The sequence below is a fragment of the Varroa jacobsoni genome, unplaced genomic scaffold (genome assembly GCF_002532875.2).
Source record: "Varroa jacobsoni isolate VJ856 unplaced genomic scaffold, vjacob_1.0 scaffold_1376, whole genome shotgun sequence".
Lineage (NCBI taxonomy): Eukaryota > Metazoa > Arthropoda > Arachnida > Mesostigmata > Varroidae > Varroa > Varroa jacobsoni.
Window position 1 is genome coordinate 493,456 of NW_019214278.1, and position 15,040 is coordinate 508,495.

The 15,040-nt window shown below is 38.7% G+C and overlaps 1 long non-coding RNA gene across 2 annotated transcripts; it reads left to right on the forward strand.

Moving 5' to 3' along the window:
• The first annotated feature begins 9,440 nt into the window (after nucleotides 1-9,440).
• LOC111269290 (uncharacterized) lies at nucleotides 9,441-15,040 on the forward strand. 2 transcript variants are annotated; one of them, XR_002685699.2, is made up of 3 exons: nucleotides 9,441-9,583; nucleotides 14,228-14,425; nucleotides 14,509-15,040. It is a non-coding gene; the product is annotated as an uncharacterized LOC111269290 (long non-coding RNA). The 2 variants fall into 2 exon arrangements; XR_002685701.2 differs by having other exon boundaries at nucleotides 14,242-14,425.

Here is a 15,040-nt window from a genome sequence, read left to right on the forward strand (position 1 = left end):
ACAAGGCGAAATGTTTGCTTAGGAAAGGTTTTGAAGTCAAGCATACTAGGACAACGGATTGCGGTCTAGCAAATACGTTTTCCCGGAGGAGAATCGTTCGTAGCTTTATGAACTATTTTACCAGTAACTGAATATACTGCTGCTCGTGCTGACTGTATTTGGATTGTTACGTTGTGTAAAGTAGCTCTCTGAATTGCTTTATGCTGCACCTCTCTAGTTGATGTAAATCAGTTTACTACTACTTATTATTCACTCTAGCATCTCTACAATTCTAAAAAAAAAAAAGGTGACAAACAGAAATATTACGTTAGTTTTATTTCGGAGACCCGGTATGACTTGGATAAGAAAACATCAGCTAGAGACCATGTGTGTGTGTCTTCGAATCAATGTCGGAATTGAGAATCTCCTCCAAAAACGCCGAGAGTGTATACGGCCATCGTGAGACCGCTGACATCCATGGACTCATACAATAAAGCAACTTTAAATTATACGGAGATTATATGCGTCAGAGGCCAAATATCTTTAATTGGCACCCTTTTATATCTATAATAGCCCGAAATTAATCTAACATAGCGAACGCGAAAAACACAATACATATTCTCTAAAATTTTCTCTCATTTTCAAAACACTAAAATTGTTATTTTGGCGTAGTTGAATGTCACAAAGTTCCCTTCGGACCCAGTGCAGACCCTCTCATAGAATTAAAAATAAGTTTTTTTTTTTTGTAACTATTGCCTTAAATTGTTCGCAACTAAAACATTTTGTACGTATTGTTAAATGGTGTAGTAAAAAAAGTGTAAAAAAAGTGTAGTGGCTTGGGTCGCTGAACCTCTACCTGAAAAAGGCAGGAGTTCAAGTCTTGCCAATGACATATACTACAGATATGATTAAATCAAGAAACATATTTAGAAATAATAATAAAAGGTTGACCTAAGATATCCGACAGGAGACCAATATAAGCCTATCGTTTTCGACATAAACCCAATTACGCCGCTAAAGAGTTTTTAGGCAAACGTGTTTGGGCGCCACTCGGTTTCTTAGAGGAATAACCAGATACAGCCTAGCGATGTATTATTTGAACTTGTCTTAGTTATTGAAAGTTATCCCGGTGATCGGGAAATTATGCGCAAGGCACTTAAGGTACTACTTCCCTCGAGATCTAATACGGTTACCGTTGCTATCATAATCGAGTGTCTGGTCGAGTATCTGGCAATGTTGCAAATTTGTGCCTTTGAAACACAGAATGCCTTTTGATTTTACGTTAATTCCAGAAGAACAACGGATGGTAGTATAACGGCGTATAATCGACCATCGTAAGTAATGTGACTCATGCGGCGGTTAAGTAACTTGCGCATGTTTATTTACTAAGGAAAAGGCAGATAGATACACGCTGTCGTACATAGAAATTGTTACCTGTCACAGAATCTAAGGTGAAAGAAGGTATTCATTTCTTATCAAATGTGGATGATAGATAAATTAACTCTTTCAAGGTTATTGTTAGGCTGCCTTTCGCAAGTCGCCCTAAGAGTTCTCTCAAAGACGACACAAACGACTGCCACTTCTTCTGGCTAAGCAGCCTTTAGAGTGTGTCCAATTTGTCACGTCCAGTCATGCGGACTGCGTACGGGGTAGCTATTATGAGCTGTGAACTTGACGCAATCCAAAGCAGGATTCCCAATTCAGAGAGTGGTCCGTTATTTTCAGACGCTTTGTCTTTCTCTGCCTAGCAAAGATGATAGCTGGTTACAATGGCACAACCGGAGTTCTCGTGCCCTCTGCACATTCATAAATTATCACCACGTACCCACAAGAGCAGGATGTTTTCCAGTGATGCCGGCAAGACTAAGGTTGAAATGATCCTGCTTATTTGCCATATGGCTTTATTCAACTTTCATGTACAGCTTATTTTATATCGGTCCTAGATTAGATTAGGTCCTTCCACAGGTAAAGGACAATAATACGAAGCTGAAATCCTGCCGCCAAGAAGGAATAATGGACGCAAGAAGTTACCGAGATAGTCACATGAAAAATTTTATAAAAAATATTTCGTCCATACGTGTGTACAAATATTGACGCTAAACCCTATTATTATCGGAGATATATACAACTAGATAAATGCATTGAACCCTTGAGGAATAAGAATTGTTATTATTTTTGTGGTAAATTAACAGGATAGCCTTTTTGGACTCCTTGCGGATCCATTCATGTTTGACAACAACAGGCAATGTAGTAATGGAGCATATAAGATGTGTAATCATATTGCCCCTGCCTCAAATTTGATAAGTGCGACAGGCTTGCATTCGGAAAGGGTGCAAAAAAGGCCTAATCTAAACTTTCCTTTGCAAATCACAGTTTTCGACTAGATCTTCCAAGAAGACCAGGCCTGTCGCGTATGTTTCAAAATTCACTCATGCGTAATAATTAGTTCATATATTTGACCTATTTCCTATGTTAAATTTCAAAGGCTAGTGCTCTTTATAGCATTACCCAAACCAGCTTTAGTATCTAGTAGTCCGGAAGGAGACAGCGTAGCTTTGCATCCTGCATTTTTTAAATATAATGTATCCTTTTTTTAGTAATAATAGATACTTTTTTTGTAAGTAGTAAATCTTTACAGCAAATCATTGCTTAAGTTTAGTTTTTTTTCGGTCATATCTTCGAAATGTTTAACATTATGGAACTGGCTGAGCTCCTATTCTCATTACTCTTTGAAAATGAAGACGATTTCGTATGTATTAATGCAAAGTTCATGTCGGATCTATCTCCATGTAACACTCAGATAGCATATTTTACAACGTATTTAAACATAGTAAGGTTTTTAATTGTTATCTGTCCCATGCAAGTTATGGGTAACAAAGTCATTGTAAACTTTCAGATCAAGTTGATCGTAATTTGCGTCACTCAGCCAAGTAAAACGGTATTCAACACTTCAGATGAGTTCGGTGCCTCGGTGAATGTTGACCCGTTTATTCGATATGTGTTTCCCTTGATTTGATAAATCATTAGATTTATTGAAATCCAATGAACGCTTTTTTAGAAAGAAATTAGTTTTTTTATAATCAAAACGGGTTCTATCAGTTGTCACAGCTGGTAATATATATAAGTAGTAGATAAAAATTTTTAAAGGGTGTAAGCCTTTTGATTGGCATAGTCGATTTACGTATGGGTCTTATACAGCATACTAAGATGATCGACTGGGTGTGCATGTATCGCCTGAACCAACGGACGTTTCACCCGCTCATATACATAAAAGCTGAAATCTCAGAAATATCTGTAAATAAATACTTGTACTTCGTATAAGCATCGCGAATTATCGACAAACAAATTCGTTTGACATAAGCTTAAACGGTTAAAGGTACCCTAAAAGGTAACATATATATTTTCCCGCTTAAAGGCTATAAGACCATCATTTGTAAATATTTTCTCTGATAATGCTACATGTCTTTTATTAGCAAATCATTTGCCAGATTCTACGTTCATTTTTTTTTTGTCTTTGACAGCTGAACTTCCCCGATAATCTAGTATTATGTCATTCCTAGATTAGAAGAAAAAAATCAGGAGTAATACACTAAAATCTGGGACTTCTAAACGTCTCGCTTCGTTTTCGAAGCTGAATTGATTTTACGGAACGTAATAAATACGCTGTACGACTTCTATCATACGTTCTTTATTCCAGAATAGCTATTCTGATCAATGATGGATACATTTTTGGACTTTTACTAGATTACGCGAAATGTTTGCTAGATCAAGGGAACTATTTTTAAACCATTTGCAGATTAATACGCGTACTGAAGAGTTTTTCTTTAATCTGTGTGTCATTCTATGTTGCTTCTACTCATACGGATTTTCCGCAACGTATTTGATCTCTCGATCCTTTAAGATTGTTTCTGTAATTAGTGCATGATTGACAAATACCAGTTCCATGCCATTCTTATATCTGAGCATTACCTCTTATAGGTCAAATGAAAATCACTTCCACGGATTAAGATACGGACGGAATACTGCCAGTAATATTATTTGTCCTTAAATAGGGCGATCGGTAGCCTTACATCAGTGTAGGTTTCGACATCTCAGTTAGAATTTTCACTCTATTTGTAGGTGCGATGCACTAACAGTGAGTAAAGCAAAAGTTTCCAAAAAACCATGGTCGCAAAAATATATATAGCGTTGTACTCGAGGACCGCGAGCCGCAAAATGGATCCTTTTGCGATTCTATTTTTGAGCAACGTCGTTTTCTTTTTCTCAGTGAGGTGCTTTTTACGGGATATTTGCGATGCAGCCCATTCCAGTTTAATCGAGCCAAGCGATGGGCTCATTGGACAAAAAACCTAAACTCACCACCGCAAACCGGAAAACAGATTGACCGACGTATCGGTATTCTTATATGTCTGTTTGGCCAGTTGGTGCTTTTTGGCGGTTTTTTTTTGTATTCTGCTATCGAGTCGCTAAGTCGTTTTTGTCCGGAAGACAAAAAACCCAACCTCGCCAGCGGCTGTACCGTTGGTCTTACGCTGATCTTCGCTGCCCTGTCTTCGCTACTTGTACCTTTCAGTAGTCGTGAGCTGTAGGAAGCTACCTTCGGTACATAGAATGAGCGTACGCCAACGAAATGAAGGGGTGGTTTCTAAGGAGGTAGAAAGTGAAAAAGATAGCATTTGCCTATGTGGGTACTAGCAAAGTGGCCAACGAGATGAGCATGTGACTGGACTAGCCCAGTTAGGTTTGCGAATAAGGACGCCAAGCTATCAATTAGGTTCGATAACGACGGCTACTTGTGTTTACAGGCTTTAAGATACTAAACGCTATTTGGTAATAACCGATGCAGTGGTCGCTCGGTGTTGATTAAAGCGCTGTTCGGTGACGCGGGAACACTGGACAGCGGAAAAGGGTAAGAATGTTTAATGAAATTTAATAAGCTCAGATGAAATGCATCAAATTGGAATACTTACATGGGTTTGTTCCAGTAAAGCATTCTTTTAATAAAAAAAGCATCTTTTATTATACCACACTTGTATACATTAGCGCTTGGAAATGTCTACTTCCATTGGATACCGTTTCGATTAGTGACGATGTGTGGTGTTGAAGTTGGCCGAACACAGTATACCTAGCTGTACAGGTAATATGTACATGAACTACTTGCACTATATCTAACAGCCATTCGTTGCCTAACTGTATACACACAGGTAAATTTCGTAGAAACTTTCTCCTAGATAATGGGTCACTAAGGCGAGAAAAAAGCTACGCAAGGTTGGTAACTTAAATACAGACCTTTCAAGTTGAAATTCGTCTTACGACAGGCTATTGCATTAGCTAATTGATTTTTCTTTAGGTGCTGAAGGGATCTGCGTGGCCCCATTACGTAACCGAAAACCCAGCGTGGTCAGCACAGCCGCACCCGTAGCACCATCATTCAAAATCTTCGCGCGCGATTTACCCCAGACAATAAAAGGAAAAAAGTTTTTTGACGACCGAAAATCGACAAGCGACGGTATTACTGAGTATTACATGTCTGTTAGAAGGTTCGATAAATTCTTGCACTTCTAAAATATTAAGAATTTCAAGTATTTCAAAGAATACGTTGCTGCGGAAGACCTTTGAGTCTTCAGTTGTGGATTAGCGTTGACCTTGGTTGGGTGTTTCCCGCCCTTTGAATTGTCTGTGGATAGACAAAATATGTGCCAATTTTGGGCCGTCTGCAGCCTTTGTAACCTTTGCCTTCCATGGCTTCTGACCTTTCATGATTTTTGGAAATTGAGTAACTTGAATTTAAGTTTAATGCACTTCGTATATAGCGCAACTCAATAATACTTCGATGATTCCCGACGTACCAAGGTAGTGCCACCTGACCGATTGCAGAGACGTGCTTCGCTGGTATGTTGAAGTCTAAAGGAAACAGAGATGCTTCTCTTTGAGCTTGCATTATTGCGGCGCCATCTTTTCTCACCTGAACTTATGTTTAGACACCATATATTTTCTCGAGGTATCTGTACCATTTGGCCCAAGGCCAGCAAAGGTTAGGGTAGTGTGTATTTTTATCGATCCGCAGTTATTATTTTTGACTGGCATAAGTAACTGAAGAAAATCGGCATTAGCTTCGTCCGGATTGCCCTGACTCATTCTGTTTATGTATTTAATAATAGCAGTCCGTTTGGCCTACCTAGCGTTTACGGAATCGCATACGGTTGGTACGACTAAAAATTTAAAACTCCAATAGCAAGCAATGGCTATCGATGAGATAGTTATATTTCGCTTTTTAATTACTGTTGCATTTTACTTTTTACCTCCAAACTAAACATAAAACAAATGCAGTGCTTCGCATCTCTACAATGTGCCGTCTGCGTTTACGAATTGGCTATTTTTTAGAGTTTGCAGACACGGTGCTTCCTACGGCCCCCTTCTGAATTATTCAGCCCTCAGATACCGCTGGGGTGATTGCTCTCCATTTGGCCGTACTTACATGCACACTAGTAATCAGTTGACGACAAAGACAGCAGTGTGTATGTAGTGATATTCTATATTAATGAACACGATCTACGATGGTTGAAATTAGTGGGGTACAGACAGGGATATGTCGTCAAAGCGTTAAGTCAGCTTTAGACAATAAGAACATGAATTATTTATGTATACTCCCAGCTCTTACGACGATTATGTTGCCTACGTTCTGAGTTTCTTTGAATATCCCGAATACATTTCAGCTGCTGCCGCCTGGCAATTTTGCTGGCTAATTATTTCGCTTCCGGAAACTTGCTGATAATATGGTCAATTTATCTCGTCTGTATCTGTGCCGTCCCTTTGACCCATGCGTAGTTGCTGAGTGTATGGGTATTTTATGCCGCTGCGCCAATCCTGGCAGAAGACATGTATGTGAGTATGGTGTTCTCTTCATCGCTACTGGCTATCGTAGCGGTTGAAAGTTGTACAAATTCATTATGCATATATACTATTAATCTTGGGAAACGGGTTTGTAGAACTTAATACGCCTGTTAGAGTTTGGGTCGTCCCAAGTGCCTTGTAGTAAAGCGCTCGCTGGCATTTTAACCATGTACTGCGGGCAGTGCCGCCGGCCGCTACTAATCGTCAGGTGCGGTGTCGATGCCGATATTGAAAATGCATGCATGGAGCACGCCCATCTGTGGAGGCACCTTACGATACACAGGGTGTTTATCAACGTGCGCCTCAACGCTGAGGCCTATTATTCCCAGCCCCTGTTCGACTTTAGTGACAGACAGTTTTTTAAAATTGTAGATTTTATGATACGATTATTGTTCCCGCCCATATCGTTATACAGCACGAGTGTATGGCACAATAGCTCAACGAGATTTACACACTTTTTTCGTTCGAGACTCGAATGTCACAGTTTCACCCTGGCAGAAGCCATGCGTGGATGAATACCTTTTTTACTCAGCTGAATTTGGTTTTTCCATAGTAAGCAATGTTGATTGGGGCGAAATTATCGTTTTTTTTTTTGTGACTTGCTGAACCATTGTTTAGAAGTCAAAAGCCTTAAAGGCTGATATGGGAGAGTTGTTTGTTCTTTCAGGTTGCACAAAATTGGCGCAAAGTAGGCTTGGAAAGTTAACTTTCGATTTTTCAGACTATAGCTTAGAAATAGTAATTCCTCTCAGCAAAATTGTAGATTTGTAAAAAACGCGCCAGTGTAGATGTCGCATGAGTTTCAATCGTCTCTATACAAGCGATGCAAGAAAGATTTAAGCGTCTTTGTCTGATGCAGATCTGTCCACAGGAGTAACTTCGTATAATAGCGATTCCAGTCAACTTGTGGGTCAGACCTGATCGAGACTAGTAACTCTATATGAGCCTATGCGTATTGAACAGTATAGTTAGTGCGTACATACATCGCAAATAGATAAAAACGTAGCTTTTTAAATAACTACTGTCCGTCTATCAAAGGGAACGCATCTAGAGCAAAAGGGCTGCCACTGATTATTGTCGCTCACACCAGTGTACGTAACTGTGAACGCAATTTACGTAGTTGCAAATGTTGCGCCACAGCTTGCCAAGACTTGTTTTTCCAGCAATATAAACAGTAAAAATGTTTTTGTTCTATTTGAACAAATCCAAATTTGATTAGTTAGCGAGTCGGCCGGGGCTGTCATTCTGACCACATTAGAGAACTTGCCGGTAAGAGGCATGCCCCATATGATTCGCAGCAACCTTACTTTCGAGAAAGTTGTTAAAGCTGTTAGAATTTTATGATGGGAACGTTCTCTTGAACTCTATATAACAGGATTTGTTGCTCATCTAAGCATCCTAGACAATAAGCGATTCTATTTTGGCAAACTGCGAACTGTTAGATGGAAAGTCATCTTTCATTGTAATTGTGGGTTTCAATTCAACTGGGTTCAAGCCGTGTGATGACAGTGTTGTACTGATTAAAATGTCTAAGCGTGTTGTTCACCCGAACTCTGCCGAAACGGTATTACAGAAACTATTGTGTCTTACTTGGGTGACAAGCAGTACGGCATTAATTTTGCATGAAACGTGCATTTCAGCCATCTGCGCAAAATACAAATCGTTTCGTTGCTTAAAGGCAGCTGCATGAAAGTTTGATTGCGTGCCGAATTAAATTATAAAAAAAAATAGCTATGAAGAAGCGCCTAGCATTCTTGCTTACGAAACCATAACTATATATATATATATATATATAGCAGCTTATATTATAGTTGCTTCATAAAAACCTATGTGGAAAAATTGTAACTGTATTAAAACTTTATGAGGCAGTATGCGATATAGTCGTGTTATGTAAACTACTGTGGCACATATGTAAAATCTTCCGTTAAAGTTTTCCATTTCTTCTATGTTGTGCAGAGGGTGTTGCTCAACTTGTATTACGTGACAAACTGTGTTCAAGTTATATTATTAAGTACTACCAGGGTTTGTATACATGAATACTATAGCCTAATAACTAGCTATTACAGCCGAAACAATCACAATTAAAAACGTCAGTCCAGAAAGACATAGATGTGAAAGGAAGAGAGCAGAGCCACTGAAACGGTAAAGGAAATAAATGTTCAACGGAGACCGGAATGGAAGGGGTAGCGAACTTATGGACGAAATAAAGGAAAAGAAAAAAAAACCATTGACGTAGAGCAAATCACGAAAGACAGCGAATTCCTAGACAGTATGAAAGAGCAGAAAAACAGATAATCTACGTCATAGAAAGACATAGGCGACGTAAAACGGCTCAACGCGAAAACATGCCAATAAGCGCTAGCATTTGTTGCTACAAAGCCTATTTCTCTAAAGATAACTATCAGAGCAGATTTATGTAATGTACAAACAAAGAGTAAATAAAAAAAAAACATAGAACTACATCAAAAACTGGATAAACTCAATACAAGCAATGCATTAGCAACAAGAATATTGGCACTACCAAGAATATTGGAAAACCAGGCATACAATTGTCTATTTCAGGTGACCTCGTTTGGCGTCACTCGGGGGTGCCGTCTTCCTGAGGGAACGTACAATTCTTTGATAATCATACAAGATCCTGTTTATCATAAAATCGGATAATAAGACACGACTATAATTACTAAGCCACGCAAGCACGAAAGGATGTACAGTAAGTACTGAGGTAGCAGACAAAACAGGAACTGTTGTTCAAAATGCAACAGGATTAGGCATAATGTCATAGCACATCGTCGCACGGTACCGATCAACCTCCAGAATAGGTTAATGAACAGGTACTCTCCGAATCACATCGGGTCTATTATTATTAGGTATTATGCATACCGAGTCATGAGTCGCGGATAGGCCATTTTTTTTTCAACAATATTGATCGATTTGGCTTCAAATAGTTCGCCAAAAGCCCTATTCCTGTTCAAAAGGTACCTAATATCGACCATATATAAACAATGAATATGAATTTGTAGATGCGGTAAACATTTCAAAACAGCGCAAATCTTCACGAGCTGGATTTCCCAATTCAATCGCGGAGCTAGAGCTTCATAGACTAATTTTCAAACATATGATTATAATGAAGGTCTGAATCATGCAGTCAGTTTACTTTATATGAAAGACGGTCGATATTTGAAATTATATCCAAAGCCATAGGCCGAGCCTGCTTTCTCTGGAAAAGACTCATACCACATATATGGGCGACGCTCTTACAACGGGAAGGGTTTCATAGGTTTAAAGGAAGTTAACACCATCAATAAAATTAAATTGAATCATAGAGTTGTTATCCCAAAGAATGTCGAACTTTTGAAGATTTTTAGGTATCACATCAATGTTAAAATATGCTCGTTGAGCGGATTATGTATATTTTGCAATATACTTCTACAAAAATTAATAAAGCTACCTTTAGAATGGACAAAATCAAACAATACCGTAAATGGTAGGTACGTAAGGTCGTGTCAGGTTGCCGTAGAAATGTTAAGCGTCCCTACCCGTAAGCGATACTCGTCCATCGAGCGATTGTATCTATATTTAGCGCAAGAACAACAGATATTTTTCATGAAGGCACTTCTTTTTCGGTAAAATTTCGTAAAAACACTGTCGAAATTATACAGTCGGGAAAATGATCGGTAGAACAAGAAAGACGACCAAAAAGCTAAAAAAAAATCCACTTACTATCACCAAAAAATCTTGCGTTTCTACACACGAAATTCATGTTGGAGGGAAATCTTTTACTTATGATTAAAATTCGATGACCCTTGTGATCCCATGTGGTTGAATCCACTGAGAATGCACCAAAGAGTTTTTCTTGCAACATTCAACGGAACTCGCTTACTCAAAAAGGATTACCCCTCAACGATAACCTCCGGTAGAAGACTATGGAAGATGTCGAATAGACTCAGATGTTTCTGAGGATTCACGATCTTTTCGTTATTATGTTAATAATGAAACAAATCGCTAACCTACCAGGTTATTGTACAGAATTTTTCAAAGAATTAGTTTAAGCAAGGTATCAAATTATGCTATCCTATCGATCATTGCTTGCATGATCTGTGGCTTGGCAAACGCGTATCATACCAGGTAATTCAATGTGCTTTAACTTAAGTTATATTAAACGCGCATATAATTTCAACACAATATAATACCGTTACTGAGCTAATTGTGGTTATGTACTGCGTTTAACTCTAACCGTCCTAGCTGGCCATCGGCGCCAGCCGTCTGTATCTATGGCAAATGCTTATTTCTGTCAGTTCCACGAGCATTGACCTAAGTATGTAGTCGGCCGAATGCTTTCCCCAGAGATCGACCACTGATTTGTTGCGGTTAACGAAAATCAATGTCCTTATCTGGGCGTTTCGCTATCGCTGCCGTCATTGCTGATGCCGAGCGAATCATCGGAGCGTGTATGGGAGCCTTTGGACTGATCGAATTTGAGAATAACTCGTTTTCTCCGCACGGTCGAGGTCTGCTAGGATTGGCCTGGAGCCAGCAGTTTCCCTGACTCCACACGAAATTGCGGCAGTTAGCGTCGTTCTCTTCCACTTCCAGTTCTTTCCTCCTATCTCTAAATTAAACCAGCAAACAAATGCTCATTTTAAAGGCTACACGAGGAGTAATGAACGACACGTCAGGACTGTGTATGGCTAGACGCTTTTTTTTTCCACAAGTTAAGTTGATTGCGGACAGAGTCACATGAGAGTGTCCTGCGGCATCGACGCGGATAATAATACCATTAGCTAAGCGTCTCAGTTTGAATTTGGTACGAGCCTATTTTACTATTACTGCTTCAGGCTCAGGTGACTGCGTGCAAACATAGCGTATACCAACGAATATAAGAATTTCAGGAGGCAAAAGGAATTAACTCTAATACACAACCTCTCTCCCTCATCTAAGGTTAAAAATCTCAATTGGAAACTTTAGAGTTTTATAGTCGAAACGTATTTTAGGAACTGCTACGTTGTTATATTATGGCTTTTTGCTCGTTACGTCTGCCCGACGTGTTCACCTTTTTAACCGTCGTTGTCATAAATCGCCAATTTCATTCGTTTACGAAATCTCAAAAAAGCTTTGGGTATAATTTTCTCTTTACGCTTACTAGACTCCTGTCCCACTTACAATCAAAAGCGGGTCTTGACCGATTCCTTAATTTCAAAAAGACAAAGAAGAACGCAGCCGTTTTCTCATTTTTTACCTAAAAATAATAGTAATGATGTAAACCGAGCCGACTCTTCTTAACACCTAACAATTCGACTAGGTCTGTATGCATCGCTATTATGACACATACCGATATGGACTATCATCGTTCAACGAACTTTGCTAGTACTTGTTTTTAGTATTAATAGAAGGTGCAGCAGACCACATACGTATGCGTGACGCATGTATTTAGTGTGCGCAGTTGCAGTATACGTCTAGCGAATCTGTATGCTCACGGCAAAATTACCGTAAAAAAGATAAGTTACAGTTATAGGTTTGTTGGTCATGACGCCGACTATGAAAAGATTGGAGAAGTTTTGAAGCTTCACCTTGGTGAGTGGTGCACGTTAAGAGCGCAACGGGTTGAAGTGTGGATTTCTGCAGACGCTTCAATGGGCCTCACATCTATACTACATGCATAGAGCGCTTAAAGTTGTACCTAACAAACAAGCATAACATGATAATAACAGAAAAAAGCTGACTAGCCATTAATCCGGGCTGCGTTTACGGAGGACAAACGGAGAACAGCGATAGGCTCATTTTAACCTCTTCAAGCTACCCCCATTGCGCAGTTCTGAGAACGAAACAAAAAACGAACGTTTCGAAAGCCATTCAATGGTGGACCAAGCTTATTATTATTATTATATTAAATTAGTGGCATAACATTAGAGTCAAACTCAGTTGAAGGTGGACGTAGAATAATGTGTAAATAAGAGGACCTATGAAAATCTGAGTTACATTAAGCAAGTAAATGGTATTTCGGATGTAGAACGTCAACACCAGATCAGAGTCACTTGTGCCTATAGTGGGCATAGATATGGTCTTCAAGAACGAATTACAGTTTGCATCTTACGTGATCATCATTAAGGAGTTCTAACCCCTAAAATGTTTGATGCACCTTCAAACAAAACATCTAAATATAGTTAAAGACAGTTATATTTAATAGGTTGAGTACCCAATATAAAGGACGACAGAAATTATTCAATATCAAAGAAGCTAGTTATTTCGTTTCCAACGTATAGTAGAAAATATGCTTTTCCAAGTCACTAGCTTATAGGTCGCGTAATTACACAGAGTAATCCATCAGAACTCGGACAAGTTTTGTCGGCCTATTCATCATAGCTGGCAGCCATTTGTTTGCTATTCTTGACACTAGAAAAAAACCAGGTCGTTCTATGGATGAAACCACAAATTTACCATGGCGGAGGCCCGAAATTTATTTTCATAATATTAGTGAAGATCGGCTAATGTCTAGCTACTTCGCACTGAACCAATCGCAGTGGAATCAAGAACCATTTGTTATAGGTAAGAACAAATGGTCAGCATTATTGCCAACTTCTATCCAGCTTCAGAAAATTTAGGTGAATCTTTTAATGCGGCAGAGATGGATGATCGTCACCAGCGTATAAATTTAAAGGGTTCATTAAAGTGGTACAAAAAGCTGTATTTACTTATCCCGAATAGGACAGAAAAATTAACAGCTATCTTCGATAGGGAACTATCGTTTTTTGGCTCAGGTGATCTCTTTGAAGCTTTTCGCACCTTTTAAACCTTTTTCATTGGTTCAGATTCGTTTTTTTTTTTTTTTTTATCTTTTTAGGAATTGTTCACCTGTTATTAGACCACCAGCTAAAAACCTTTTTAGGAAACCTGTTTGAAAAAAAAATTATAAAATTTTTATACGATTATGATAAAATATGTAGATGTATATTATTATTTGGGGATTACTAATGAGCGGTCTTGAGTTGAAACTGTAATCGAGTTAAGCAAAGGTGGTATCTAATCAATATAATTGTCAGCACAAGCAAAATATTGTTTTTTATTTACTTTTTACTTACTAAAAATGTATGTATAACCAGAAACAAATCGTGAACAAAGATCTGAACTTACGAAATCCTCGCATACATTTAGGCATAGTAAATACAGTTTGTGCTTTATTGAAAAAAATTCATAGGGCCTATATTAGGCTCTATAAAGTTTTGTACCGGAAGTTTGTACAGGAAGCACCACTCTATTCGCCACCCCACATTGAAGTGTTTTAGCAAGTGAAAAAGCCTATTTTTGGTCGACAACGTATTTCTTATCGCTTTAAAACAACCTTATTTTGATGATGAAGCTACCACTTTCTAGGTGTGTGTCTGTAGACGTGCCGGATCGTTGGAGCAGATGCGTTGGCGACATACCAATGATGCGACGCTGGCCTCATCTTTGAAGATGTATCGCTACTAATTGTAGAGCTCGCAGAAGACGCTGTGTAGCAGATCCGGATCGATTCTGTCAATATTCAGCCGAAATTCGCGCCGTTGAAACAAAGGTATCAAAGGGACAATGTCTTTGCGACCCAGCTCATTATCCCTTTCATACACTAAAACATATACGTTCGTATATATTCGACAGGTATCGACAACTTGGAGCGCAAACTGCCCAACAAGGAATCACACAGGACACGCAAGGCATCATCCTGATCTAGACACGTATCTGACAACAGGTCATCTTCACCGCCCAAGGTTTTGTTCTTACATACAGGTTTTTTTTTTGTCTATAAATAAATTTTGTTTAACAGGATACTGTTCTATTCGACTGGGCTTCGATGAAATTTTATTTGTGAATAAACATGAAAAATTGACATTAGTAAATGAATTTTAATGAACAAAAAATATTGTTTACTCAGGGATATATTACGGAACGTTTTACTAGACATTGTCAAATTTAAACTTCTCAATAACTTAATCTAGGCAACGAGCCTGACTTTTTTTTGAAATTGGTCATGTGTAACGTGTCAGCTTACCGCGCTAGCAGAGCCAGGTTCTATCTTCAGAATTGCCAACAATTTCTAATCTTATCAAGTGGGGTGGGTTGTTCATAATTAAGATGCTTTAAACGAGCTTCACAAGTATATGGATATACTAAAGAAAATCAGATTCTTACG